The 13911-nt window shown below is 39.3% G+C and overlaps 1 pseudogene across 1 annotated transcript in view; it reads left to right on the top strand.

The window, feature by feature from the left end:
• The window catches only part of LOC307070122 (ferritin light chain-like), a 57752-nt pseudogene extending 45136 nt beyond the window's left edge, over window positions 1–12616 (top strand). Inside the window, exon 3 of the transcript in view lies at window positions 12081–12616. The product of the transcript in view is annotated as a ferritin light chain-like (transcript). The remainder of the gene's footprint in view (window positions 1–12080) is intronic.
• Window positions 12617–13911: the final 1295 nt, after the last annotated feature.

Genomic DNA, 13911 nt, shown 5'->3' with positions numbered 1-13911 from the left:
CCCACTCTTCATTTCTTTTTAAACCCTTTCCTGTCTACTCTTGGCCAAAGCTTGAAGCCTGATTTAACATTTGGAAATAAAATAATGAAATAGTCATAAAACAGCAATTCCAATGCCTACTGAAACAGAAGCTCTAAATAATTTTTCAGATAATTTAGGAAATTAAAAGTATTTACATCATAGATGCAAAGACAGAAGTTACTTGTGTAATAAAATAAATGGTGAGACAAAAGGTTTCTGGTCAAGTAGATTTGTTTAAATAGGAACACTAATCTGAGTTCTACCCCTGTGCTAAAACCCAGTGACAGGTTACATACAGCTTCTAAAGGGATAGTTCAGTGCATTGGGTCAAATTCATGCCCTAAAAGGTGGTATTCTTAGTAGTACTAGAAGACAGAGTGTGACTGTCTTCTTTGGGACATAGATGAAGACCCCAAGATAGACAATATCAAGGACAAGTTATGTAGAATAAGATATCATCTCAGTCCTTGGGACATGTCATCCAGGATAGAACAAGAAGTAGATTTATTATCAAGTACATGAAGCCAGAGACAGTAAGCAATGAGTGGTAGTTGGTTAAAATAGACAGGTTTTAGAAGTAGAGGCACGGAGGTAGACAACAAACTTAGGGTTACCAGGGGATTGTGGAGGGGAGGTTAAAATGGGAGATTGGGACTGAAATATACACACTACTCTACATAAAATAGATAACTAATAAGAACCTGCTCTTCTTATTAGCACAGGGAACTCCACTCAATACTCTGTAATGGGCTATTTGGAAACGACTCTAAAAAAAATACAAGTGGGGCTTCCCTGGTGGTGCAGTGGTTGAGAGTCCGCCTGCCGATGCAGGGTACACGGGTTTGTGCCCCAGTCCGGGAAGATCTCACATGCGGCGGAGTGGCTGGGCCCGTGAGCCATGGCCACCGAGCCTGCGCGTCCGGAGCCTGTGCTCCACAACAGGAGAGGCCACAACAGTGAGAGGCCCGCGTGCCGCAAAAAAAAAAAAAGCGGGTATATGTATATGTATAACTGTTTCACTTTTCTGTACACCTGAAACTAACACAACACTGTAAATCAACTATACTCCAATAAAATTGTTTTCAAAAATAGGTTTTAAGAACCATAGTCAGGGAGCAGTGTGGATTGGAAAGACCTGACAAGAAATATTTCTGCATCCTCAGGCAGTGCTCCCCAAGCTGGCTATTGCAAGGGTGAGCATTTAAGAGATCTTTGACATAAGGAGGACATGAGATTAACAATCTATCCCAATGTGCATGAATTATTCTCCTCGGGGCTACCAGAAATCAGATGGCATCCTAGAGCAAGGGTCAGCAGATCTTTTCTGTAAAGGGTCAGATAGTAAATATTTTGGATTTTGTGTACCATACGTATCCATTGCAATTGCCTATCTGTTGCTGTAGCACAGAAAGAGCCATGCACAATACCTTAAGGAATGGGTGTGGCTGTGTTCAGGCAAAACGTTATGCACAAAACCAGGAGTCAAGCGAGATCTGATCAGTGGGCCAGAGTTTGCGGACCCCAGTTCTGGGTCAGTGTTCACAGCTGAATGAGTCATGAGGCCTTAAGTTCCAGTTCTCATTGTACTACTTTCTACCTGGGTGAATTTGGGTTCATCCTTTTATTTCTATGGGCCACTATGTTAGTCAAGTTTCTCCAGAAAAACAGAACCAACAGCAGGTGTATACAATGTGCCCATATATATTGATAGATATAGATCTAGATATCAATATTGATACCTAGATCTATATCCATATCTATATAAAGATAGAGAAAGAGAGAGAGAGATTTTAAACAATTGGTTCACACAATAATAGAGGCTTGGTAAATTCATAATCTGCAGGTTAGGCTGTCTAGAGACTCTAGGAAGAGTTGCAGTTCAATTTCTGTAAGTCTTCTGGCAGAATTCCTTTTTGCCACAGGGAAGTCAGTCTTTGTTTTATTAGAACTTGAACTGATTGGATGAGGCCCACCCATATTATGGAGGATAATCTGCTTTACTCAAAGTCCACCACCAATTTAAATATGAATTTCATCCAAAAACACCATCACAGGGACTACCCTGGTGGCACAGTGGTTAAGGATCTGCCTGCAAATGCAGGGGACACGGGTTTGAGCCCTGGTCTGGGAAGATCCCACATGCCGTGGACCAACTAAGCCCATGCACCACAGCTACTGAGCCCATGCACCTAGAGCCCATGCTCTGCAACAAGAGAAGGCACCGCAATGAGAAGACCGTGCACCACGACGAAGAGTAGCCCTCGCTTGCTGCAAATAGAGAAAGCCCACGGGGAGCAACGAAGACCCAACGCAGCCAAAAATATAAAGAAAGAAAGAAAGAAAGAAAGAATTTAAAAAACACAAAAACGCCATCACAGAAATATCCAGAATAATATTTGACCAAATAACTGGGCATGGTGGCCCAGACAAATTGACATGGAAAATTTACCACCTAAGCCATAGTTTTGGCATCTTTTACTGAGAAATTTGACTTATCTGAACTATTTTCATACCTAGAAGATACCTTCTACAGGTAACATGATTTGGCGCCAAAAGCCATAAGCTAGAACATTTCATTCCAGGTCCCTCCTCAAATATCCATGATAGGTAGAAATTTGACATCAGTAGTTCTTGAAATCTCCCCAGTGAATATAATATGCAACCAGGGCTGAGAATCTGGAGATGTAGAGAGAATTTAAATTGGACTTTAGTGAAACAGGAAAACAAGCTCTGACTCTACTGGCTGGAGTTAGACAAGGGATATGCATTTAGTGGGATGAGAAGATAAAGAACACTAGGGAGTAAATCAAATGCTTTACACCTGTGCTTAGCTAATTGTTACTCAGATAATTCAGACAATCTTACAGCATCGGAACCCTGAAATTCCTTAGTTCTGTTTTAAAAAAAGTAACTCTTCAAGTAACTGAACTCTGAGAATCATGTAAATCATAAAGAAAAAGAAAAAATCTTATTTTCTGAATTAGTTGATTTCATATATACTGTTTCACTTTCATGATATTAACTAGTTATCTTTCTTTCCATTTTATGTTTGAGGAAAGTAAGGCTTTAAAAATCTCAGTCATTTTCTCAAGGTCACTTGTTAAGGGTGTGGTAGGCAGCGTAATGGCTCCTAAAAATGCCCTCACCCTAATCCCTGGAACCTATTAATATGTTACCTTACATGGTGAAGAGGACTTTGCAGATATGACTGAAGTTATAGACCTGGAGTTAGAAAGATTATCCTGGATTACCTCATGGAACAAATCTAATTGCATGAGTCCTTAAAAGCAGAAAACCATTCCCAACTGTAGAAAGAGAAAGATAGAGATGACTTAATAGAAGCAGAATCACAGCGATGCAACATTTTGGGTTTTGTAGGTGGAGAAAGGGGACTCTGAGTCAAAGACTATAAGTGACCGCTGGCAGCAGATAAAGTCCAGGGAACAGAAACACCCCTAAGAGCCTCCAGAAAAGAATGTAGCTCTGCCAACACTTTTTTTTCTTTTTTAACCATCTATATTGGAGTATAATTGCTTTACAATGGTGTGTTAGCTTCTGCTTCATAACAAAGTCAATCAGCTATACATATACATATATCTCCACATCCTCTCCCTCTTGCGTCTCCCTACACCCTCCCTTCCCTATCCCACCCCTCTAGGTGGACACAAAGCATAGAGCCGATCTCCCTGTGCTTTGTGGCTGCTTCCCACTAGCTATCTATTTTACATTTGGTAGTGTATATATGTCCATGCCACTCTCTCACTTCATCCCAGATAACCCTTCCCCCTCCCTGTGTCCTCAAGTCCACTCTCTATGGCTGCATCTTTATTCCTGCCCTGCCCCTAAGTTCTTCATAACCATTTTTTCTTTTTTTTTATATTCCATATATATGTGTTAGCATATGGTATTTGTTTTTCCCTTTCTGACTTACTTCACTCTGTATGACAGTCTCTAGGTCAATCCACCTCACTACAAAAAACTCAATTTCATTTCTTTTTATGGCTGAGTAATATTCCATTGTATATATGGGCCACATATATATATATTTTTTTTTGGTCGTACGTGGGCTTCTCACTGTTGCGGCCTCTCCCGTTGCGGAGCACAGGCTCCGGACGCGCAGGCTCAGCAGCCGTGGATTATGGGCTCAGCCACTCCGCAGCATGTGGTATCTTCCTGGAGCGGGGCATGACCCGTGTCCCCTGCATCAGCAGGCGGACTCCCAACCACTGCGCCACCAAGGAATCCCTGTGCCACATCTTTATCCATTCGTCTCTCGATCCTGCCAACACTTTTACTTTACTCAATTGACACCAATGTCAGACTTGTAAGGTAATAAATTTACCTTCTTTTGAGTCACTAAGTTTTTGGTAATTTGTATGAAAGCAATAAAAAACAAATACAGAGGTTCTACAAGAGCCAGGCTATATATTTATACTTCAGTATTTCTGAAATGAATTTAACATTGTGATTGACAGCAACAGCAGCAGCTTCCATGGGATCCCATCACACACCTGAGGAAAAGCAGCCTAATACAAAGCAGTGACAGCAGCAGGTCATTGCCCCACATTTGGAGCAAAGGGGCACTTTTTCTACTGTAGTAGCAGCATAGCCTGAATGGGAACCCATCCTCCTGTGGCACTAGTCCCATCAACATTAGTGTAATCTGCTAGCATCTGCTGAGCCAACAGGCCCCACATATACAAACCCTCCAACTCAGCAGCATTAAGTGAGCCAGGCTCAGGGTTTCCTGAAACTCATATCCAATGGCACTGGAAAGACCAGATATCACCTACAGTTAGGAAAACATAAAAAAACAAAAACAGAACACTGGGAACTTCAGAAAGAAAAGGGGAACAATGGAATGGGTGAAAACAAATGGGGTAAATAGAAGAGACTATCATTAGTCTCATGAGTTTCTTAAATACTATATGATGGTCAAAGCAAAAATTAGGACACCACCTGATGTGGTTCTCAATGTAGAGAAAGGAAATACTACAGAAAATCATACTTTAAAACTGGGGAATATTAAGAGACCTAAATGGAAGTAAAATGTTGAAACTTCACTTGAAGTCATAAAACACTGATTCCAGTAGACTATGATAAGTTACATATGTATACTGTAATGCCAAAAGAAACCACTAAGAAAACTATACACACAGTATACACAAATGATTATAAATAAATAAATTTAAATGGGCTTATTCAAAAATGTTTAAGTAACCCACAAGAAGGCAAAATAAGAGAAACACAAGATTGAGAAACTAAGGTAAAAGACAAAACAAAAAATAAAATGGTAGACCTAATCTTTAACATAGCAATAATTACATTAATGTAAATGATCTAAGTAACCAAGTCAAAGACAGAGATTGGAAGAGTAGATTAAAAAATCACAAGCATGATCCAAGTATATACTGTCTATAAGAAGCTTACTTTAAACATCATGATATAGGTAGTTCAGAGTAAAAGGATGAAAATGATATATCATGTGAACATTTATCAGAAAAAGCAGGAATGGATAAATTAATATCAGATAAAGTAGATTTCAGAGCAAAGGAAATTATTAGGGGCAAACAGGGTCATTACATAAAGATAACAGGAATAATCCACCTAGATGACCTAGTGATACTAAATGTGTGTGCACCAAACAACAGAACTTCAAAATACATGAAGCAAACACTGAAAAAGGTAGTAAAAGGAGAAAATTTTAAATCCACAATTATTATTGAAGACTTCAACACAGCAATTTATAGAACTACCAGACAGAAAAATCAGCAAGGATATGGAAGAGCTGAAAACATCATCAATCAACAGGACATAACTGACATTTAAAGAACACACTCAATAAGAGCAGAATACATATTCAAGTGTCCGTGGAACATTCACTCATATACCATATACTGGGTGATAAAAAAACATTAGCAGATTTAAAAGAATTAAAATCATAGAGAGTATGTTCTCTAGCCATAATGGAATCAGACTAGAAATCAATAACAGAAAGACAACAGGAGAATCTTCAATCACATGAAAACTAAACATCACAATTCCAAAGAACTCATGGGTAAAAAAGACAGCGTCAAGGAAAAAATTTTTAATGCACAGAATAAAAGAAAATGGAGGTATAACAGATCAAAGTTTGTGGAATGAAGTGAAAGTAATGCTAAAAGGGAAGTTTATAGAACTAAATTGGGAAATAAAATATTTCAAAGCAATAATCTCATTTTCTATATTACAATAGTAAAAAAGGAAGAGGAAAAAACACTAAACAAGCAGAAAGAAGGAAATAATAAAGATGAAACAGAAATCCATGAAACTGAAAACAGGAAAATGGGGGGGAAAATCAATGAAACAAAAGGCTGGTTCTTGGAAATAAACAATTTAATCAATAAAGATCTAGCAAGACTGACAAAGGTAAAAACAGAGATGGCACAAATCACAGATATCAGATATGCAACCAGGGATACCATGACATATCCTGCAGGTTAATAAGGGACAAGTTATTATGAACAAGTCTACACTCTAAATTCAAAAATGTAGATGAAATGGGCCAATTCTTCTACACCCAAAACTACCCAAACTCAGCCAAGATGAAATAGATAATCTCAATTTTCCTGTAACCATTAGAAACACTGATTTTTCATATCAAAACTCCCAAAAGAAATATTCAGGCTTACATGTTTCACTTTTACCCAAGACTTAAAGAATTAAAACCAATTTTACATGATTTGATAAGAAATAGAAGTAGAGGGAACCGTTCCTAATTAATTTTGTGAAGCCAGTATTACCTTGATACCAAAACCAGACAGGAATAGTATAAAAAGAAGAAGACTATAGACCAATATGTTTTATGAAATTGCCTGTAAAGATCTTCAGCCAGATATTAGCAAATTAAATCCAGAAATATATAAAAAGAATAATATATCATGACCAAGTGGTATTTATTCCAGTTATGCAAAGTTGGTTAAATATTTGAAAATCAAACACTGTAATCTACCATATCCAATAGATTAAGGGGGAAAAGTCATGTGATCCTATCCATTAATGCAGAGAAAGCATTTGACAAAATCCTATCCCATTCATGATTTGGCACATATATACAATGACATATTACTCAGCCATAAAAAGAAACAAAATTGAGCTATTTGTAATGAGGTGGATAGACCTAGAGTCTGTCATACAGAGTGAAGTAAGTCAGAAAGAGAAAGACAAATACCGTATGCTAACACATATATATGGAATCTAAGAAAAAATATATCATGAAGAACCTAGGGGTAAAACAGGAATAAAGACAGAGACCTACTTGAGAATGGACTTGAGAATATGGGGAGGGGAAAGGGTAAGCTGTGACAAAGCGAGAGAGAGGCATGGACATATATACACTACCAAACGTAAGGTAGATAGCTAGTGGGAAGCAGCCGCATAGCACAGGGAGATCAGCTCGGTGCTTTGTGACTGCCTGGAGGGGTGGGATAGGGAGGGTGGGAGGGAGGGAGACGAAAGAGGGAAGAGATATGGGAACATATGTATATGTATAACTGATTCACTTTGTTATAAAACAGAAACTAACACACCATTGTGAAGCAATTATACTCCAATAAAGTTGTAAAAGAAATAATAATAAAATTAAAAAATTAAAAAAAGAAGAAAAAAAACCCCAAGGAAACTAGGAATAGAAAAGGAACATACTGAAACTCATAAAGAGGATCTACAAACAACCTATACCGACATTATATTTAACTGTGAAAGACTGAATGCTTTCTCTGTAAGATCAGAAACAAGGCACCAATACCTGCCCTCACCACTTTTATTAAATATATTAATCGAGGTTCTAGTAAGAAAATAAAGCAAAAATAAATAAATACATAAATTTAAAAGTTAAATTTTTAAAACATTTATTTAAAAGATAAAAGGACTATCCCTACTACATTGAATAGGAAGGAATATATCCTACTGAATGTTGAATAGTAATATATACTATTATATTAAATAAGGAAAAGTAAAACGGTATCTGAAGAGGAGATGATAATCTAAATGGAGAAAATACCAAGGAATCCACAAAAAGCTTGAGAAATAATATGAGTTTGTAAATGTTTTAGAGTACAAATCAACACAGTTTTATCAAATTATATATTAATAACAAATGTGTAGAAGCTTAAATAAAAATATGTGATGCCATTTACAGCTGACCTAAATAAATACTTAAATATAAGCCCAATAAGACATTTATAGGTCCTCTATACTGAAAATTACAAAATGCTGATGAAGAAAAATGTAAAAGTCCCAAACAAATAGTGAGACATACCTTGTTCATGGATTAGAAAACACAACATAATAAAGATGTCAATTCTCCCCAAGTTAAGAGGCTTAACAGAGTTACTCTTAAAATGCCCTCAAGGTTTTTGTGGATATAGACAAGCTTATTCTAAGATTTATATGGTAAGAAGAGGCTGAAGAATAGCTAAAACAATTTGTAAAGGAAGATTAAAATGGGAGGAATTCATCTACCCAATTTCAAGATTTTGCAGTAATGATGGAGGGTAGATACACAGATCAATGGAATGGAATAGAGAACCCAGAAACAGACTGACATAAATACATTTAACTTGTTTTTGACAGCAGTGTGAAAGCTATCAAGGAAGAATAGACTTTTCAAAAAATGGTACTGAAACAGTTGGACATCCCTCGACAAAAACAAACAAACAAAAAATGAACCTTAACCTAAACCTCCACACCTTACACAAAAATTAAATCAAAGTGGATCATAATCTTCAATGTAAAAGCAGGACATTTTTAGAAAAAAAATAGGAGAAAATCTTTGGCATCTAGAACTACGTGAATAATTCTTAGACTTGACACTGAAAGTATGATCAATAAAAGCAAAAATTGATAAATTGGATCTCATCAAAATGAGTTAAAAATGCTTCATACAAGATCATTTTAAGTGGATGAAAACTCAAATTACACAGTGGGAAAACATATTTGAAAATCCCACATGAGACAAATGACTTGTATCTATAATATACAAAGAACTCTCCAAACAACTTAAAAAAACCCAACTAGAAAATAGGCAGAAGACAGGAACAGACGTTTCATGGAAGAGAATATACACATGGCAAAGAAGCACATGAAAAGATGCTCAACATCATTAGCCATTAGGGAAATGCAAATTAAGACCATAATGAGATATCAGAGAATAACTAAAATTAAAGTATAGTGACAACATCAAATGCTGGTGAGTACATGGAAAAATGATATCACATCACTGGTGGGAAAAGAAAATGGTTTAGCCACTCTGAGAAACAGCTTGACAGTCTCTTTTAATCCTAAAAGTAGATTCACCCTACAACACAGTAATTATACTCTTGAGCATTTATCCAAAAGAAACAAAAACTTAATTAAGTTCCCACAGAAACTTACACATAAATGTTCATAGCAGTTTTATTTATAACAGCCAAAAACTGGCCACTACCCAAATGTCTTTCAATGGATGAATGTTGAAACAAATTGTGATAAAATCTTATGATAGAATACTACCGAGCAACAAAAAGGAACAAATTATTAATATATGCAAAAATTGAAATGAACTTCAAGGGAATGATGCCGAGGGAAAAATTTTAAAAAGCCAATCTCCGAAGATGAAGTAATTCATGATGATATTTACATATTGTTCTTAAAATAACAAAACTGTGGAGATGGAGAACAGATTAGAAGTTGCCAAGGGTTAGAGATGGGGGTAGAAAGTACAGCGGGGGATCTTTGTGAGGTTTTTGTGGTCCCAGTACAAATAATACAGCAATCTTGGTTTTAACCCCGAAAGATGTTTAAAAGCAATTCCTAATAAGAGGTGTCCAGATATTTAGCAATGGCAGCAGATTAGAGGTAGAGCTACCCAACATGACAGCTTCAAAACAGATGGTACTAATTCAATGCATATGTTAATTTTAAAAAGGCCAATCACAATACTTAAATGATATATATCTTAACAATATTATTCTAAGGATCCAGCTATACCAGATGGACTAGCAGGATTTTCTGTACATTCAATCTTATTTAAGACAGTAAATCTTATAATAAGACAGTTAAAAAAAGAAAAAGAAAAAAAAAACAAACCAACTACAGTTGGATATTCTCATAGGAAGATGAGGTGAAAATATGTAGCAGCGGTTCAAAAGCTTAAGCAGTGGCACCTAAATGTGGCTGCATATTAGAATCATCTGAAGCACTTTTTAAAAACCCTCACATCGACAGTTGGTCATCCTAAACCAATAAAATCATTTTAAATCTCCTCAGACGATGCCATTGTCTAGCCAGAAGTGAGAACCAGCGGACTAAGCAGAAGGGGATGTTTCTACAAAGATTTCTTTTTTTTGTTGTTTTTTTTTGTTTTGTTTTTTGTGGTACGTGGGCCTCTCCCTGTTGTGGCCTATCCCATTGCGGAGCACAGGCTCCGGACGCGCAGGCGCAGCAGCCATGGCTCACGGGCCCAGCCGCTCCACGGCATGTGGGATCTTCCCGGACCGGGGCACGAACCCGTCTCCCCTGCATCGGTAGGCAGACTCTCAACCACTGCGCCACCACGGAAGCCCTACAAAGATTTCTTAACAATAAGTTCTTTCACCCAATCAGATTTACCTTCCTGCAAAGGGGTAAAGAAGGCTAGATGTTGTCCATACTTGCTTAGCTTTAATTAGCACTTGTGACTTGCCCAAAACCTAGATCATGTTTCCCCTAAATTTCATGTTATTTCCTACGTTTTTCAAATCCAGGGCTAAGGGGTTTGCCAGGATGAGATTTTAAGTGCTCACACAGGGGAAGTCCCTGGCAAACCAGGACAGAGGTCACTCTACATTGAAATTGAAAGCATCCTAAATAACCCTGCCACTGCCCCCAGATACTAGTCTGGGCCAACCAGGGGAGAAAAGGCATTCTCCATTACTACCACGGCAAATGCTGCTGTACTTGCCTTGGCTACTCCCTATCTTTTCCAGGCGTCTCTCCCCTTCACCTGCTGGTGGACGCTTTGGCAGCTGACAGTGCAGATATTTTCAAACTTTAAGGTGAATAAAAATCATCTGGAAGGCCAGTTATAACAGAGATCACTGAGCCCCACTAGAGTTGCTGATTCCATAGGGCTGGGACAGGGCCCTAAAACTTGAATATCTGACACATTATCAGGGGACGCTGGTAAAGCTGGTCAGGTTGTTACCGAATGCACGTTCGTGTGTCTGAAGCACAGTGAGGCCAAACAAACCGAAAGGTTGCAGTCTGGAGCAGAGAAAGGTTTATTGCAGGATCGAGCAAGGAGAGGGGTGGCCCGTGTTCCAAAAACCCTGAAATCTCCAAAGGGTCTCAGCAAAGCATTTTTAAAGGCCACGTGAGGGAGGGACGTCCCAGGGAATGTGATCAGCTCGTGCACAATCATCTGACTGGCTGATGTTGAGGCCACAGGGCAGGTAACATTATCCATCCTTAGGTGCCAGAAGGTCTGGGGGCTGTGTGCTCATGATCATCAAAGAGTTAATTTCTTCCATTGGGTGGTGGGTTTTAGCATCTGAAAACTCAGGAAATATGCCTGAGATACTATTGTCTGAGGACTTCAGAGAGGAACTACAGCAGAGGCTATGGGGGATGGGTCTGTCCTAGGAAGGCCCCATAGGGTACTGCTTGCTTACAAGGTGACCATACTTTGAGAACCACTGCTCTAGTGGCTTGGAATGTTAAAGTAATGGAAGAATCCCTTCCCAGATCTAGATTCTAGTATCACCAGCTATTTTGGTGGGGGGAAGGGTAAGTTTTGTCCTTGCTTGGACTTCTTGTTCATTTATATCAAAGCCTATTTGAGGCAGTGCACTCGGCAGTCCTGCAGATCTGTCTTTTGCTTCCACAGTGTTTGGAATGAACAGACCCAGGGACGCTCCTTGCTCCAGCCCCCGACCACCCTCCAACATTTCTTCCTGTCGCAACCTTTGGAATCAGCCACTCAGCTATCCTCAGCCTCCAGGACAGGCCAACACCGTTTTTGGAGCTTAGCTCCTTATCACTGATCAACCACGAGTTCCCAGGTTCGTCAGAATTATTCCATCGAGGTGGAGGCCGCCATCCACCGCCTGTTCAACATGCATCTGTGGACACTTACCTCTCTTTAAGCTTCTATTTCCACAGCAACAGTGGGGCTCTGGACAATGGGGGCCACGTTTTTCGCCAACTGGCTGAAGAGAAGTGTGAGGGCGCCCAGCGACTCTTGAAAATGCAAAACAAGTGCTGCGGCCGCGCCCTCTTCCAGGATGCGCGGAAGCCTTCTCAAGATGAGTGGGGTAAAACCCAGGACACTGTGCAAGCCGCCATTCTTAGGGAGAAGAACCTGAACCAGGCACTATCGGATCTGCGCGCCCCGGGTCCTGCCCGCGCAGACTCCCACCTCTGTGACTTCCTGGAGAGCCGCTTCCTGGAGGAGCAGCTGAAACTCATCAAGAAGATGGGCAACCACCTGACCAACCTCCGCAGGCTGGCTGGTCCGCAGGCTGTGCTGGGCGAGTATCTTTTCGAAAGGCTCACGCTCGAGCACAAACAGGAGCCTCTGAAGTCCAGCGGCCTCTGAGGAGCCCCTCTGGCGTCAGAGCTTCTGCCTGAAGCCCAGCTCTGCAGCCACTAAGCAGCTTTGTAACCGCCCTGGAGCCCTCTCCCAAGCCTTGGACCAAATGGAAACAATAACGCTTTTTGCAGAAGGAAAAAAAAAAGCCTAGTTGAAACACAAACAGAATAAAGAGAAAAAAAGAAATATATATATATATTCATGTGCTTTTAACATATGAATTGCCCCACTTTATCTGTGTGAAATACGTTTGTTCCCGTTATTGGGCTGGTTCTCAAGCTTTGCTGCTCGTATGAATTACCTAAAGAGCTTTTTTTTTTTTTTTTTAGTATTAAATATTTTTTAAAATTAGTTTCTGCTTTATAACAAACTGAATCAGTTATACATATACATCTGTTCCCATATCCCTTCCCCTAAAGAGCTTTTAAGAGAAACTTTGGTGTCTGGGTCCCAGCCCCAGAGATTTTGATTCAGTAGGTCTAGGGAGGAGCCTGGGCACGGGGAGGTCTCAGAGTTCCCCAGGTGATTCTAATATGCAGCAACTTTGTGAACCACCTCTTGGCTTCAATCCAGCTAGTGATCAGATATTAAATCTAAGACACATGGGCTAGTGCGTGAGCTCTACTGCTAGGTGTGTTCCATTTTCTTCCTCCTGGAAGATTCCTGCCAGGGAAAATGATTGATAGTTGTGTTACTTCTCTGAAATGGATAGAAATTTCCAATTAGCGTGAACAGGGGAGGGTGAATGGGTGAATGCAATAAGGTGTATCATTTATGTATTTCCCTATGTGTATGGCTAGAAGCTTTTGCAACTGACGTCTGCCCTACTTTTCATGCGAATGGTAATGCTTGTCCTCCTAATGCAGCTGTAAACTTTATAAGCCCATAGGTAGACAGCATCACAAAATATTTACCCCTCCCCACTGGCGCACTCTCAAGATTCACTCCCCCTCCCCAATACACAAATGTACATCAATGTGCTGGAGACCAATATCAACATACTGACCTTCAATTCTTCTACTTTGCAGCTTCCCTCTTATCAGGAGATGTCAGCATTTAGTGCCCAGAGGAGGCATTTCCAGTCATCTCAGCTTAGAGGTCAAATATCCAAATATCCAAATATCCAAAGTAAAAAAGGTTAAAGAAAAGAAGAAGAAGAAGAAAGCAAGGAAGAAAAGAAGGAAACAATTTTCTTATCTCATAGTAATAAGGCAGTTTTCCTTAAAAAAAAATAAAGACTTAAGCCTTAAATTCTCTTTCCTAATCAAAATGTGCTTTTCCGTCTTTAGACTATTCCTCTT

This window comes from Hyperoodon ampullatus (assembly GCF_949752795.1).
Source record: "Hyperoodon ampullatus genome assembly, contig: scaffold_433, whole genome shotgun sequence".
NCBI lineage: Eukaryota > Metazoa > Chordata > Mammalia > Artiodactyla > Ziphiidae > Hyperoodon > Hyperoodon ampullatus.
This window is presented reverse-complemented; position numbering and strand designations above follow the sequence as displayed.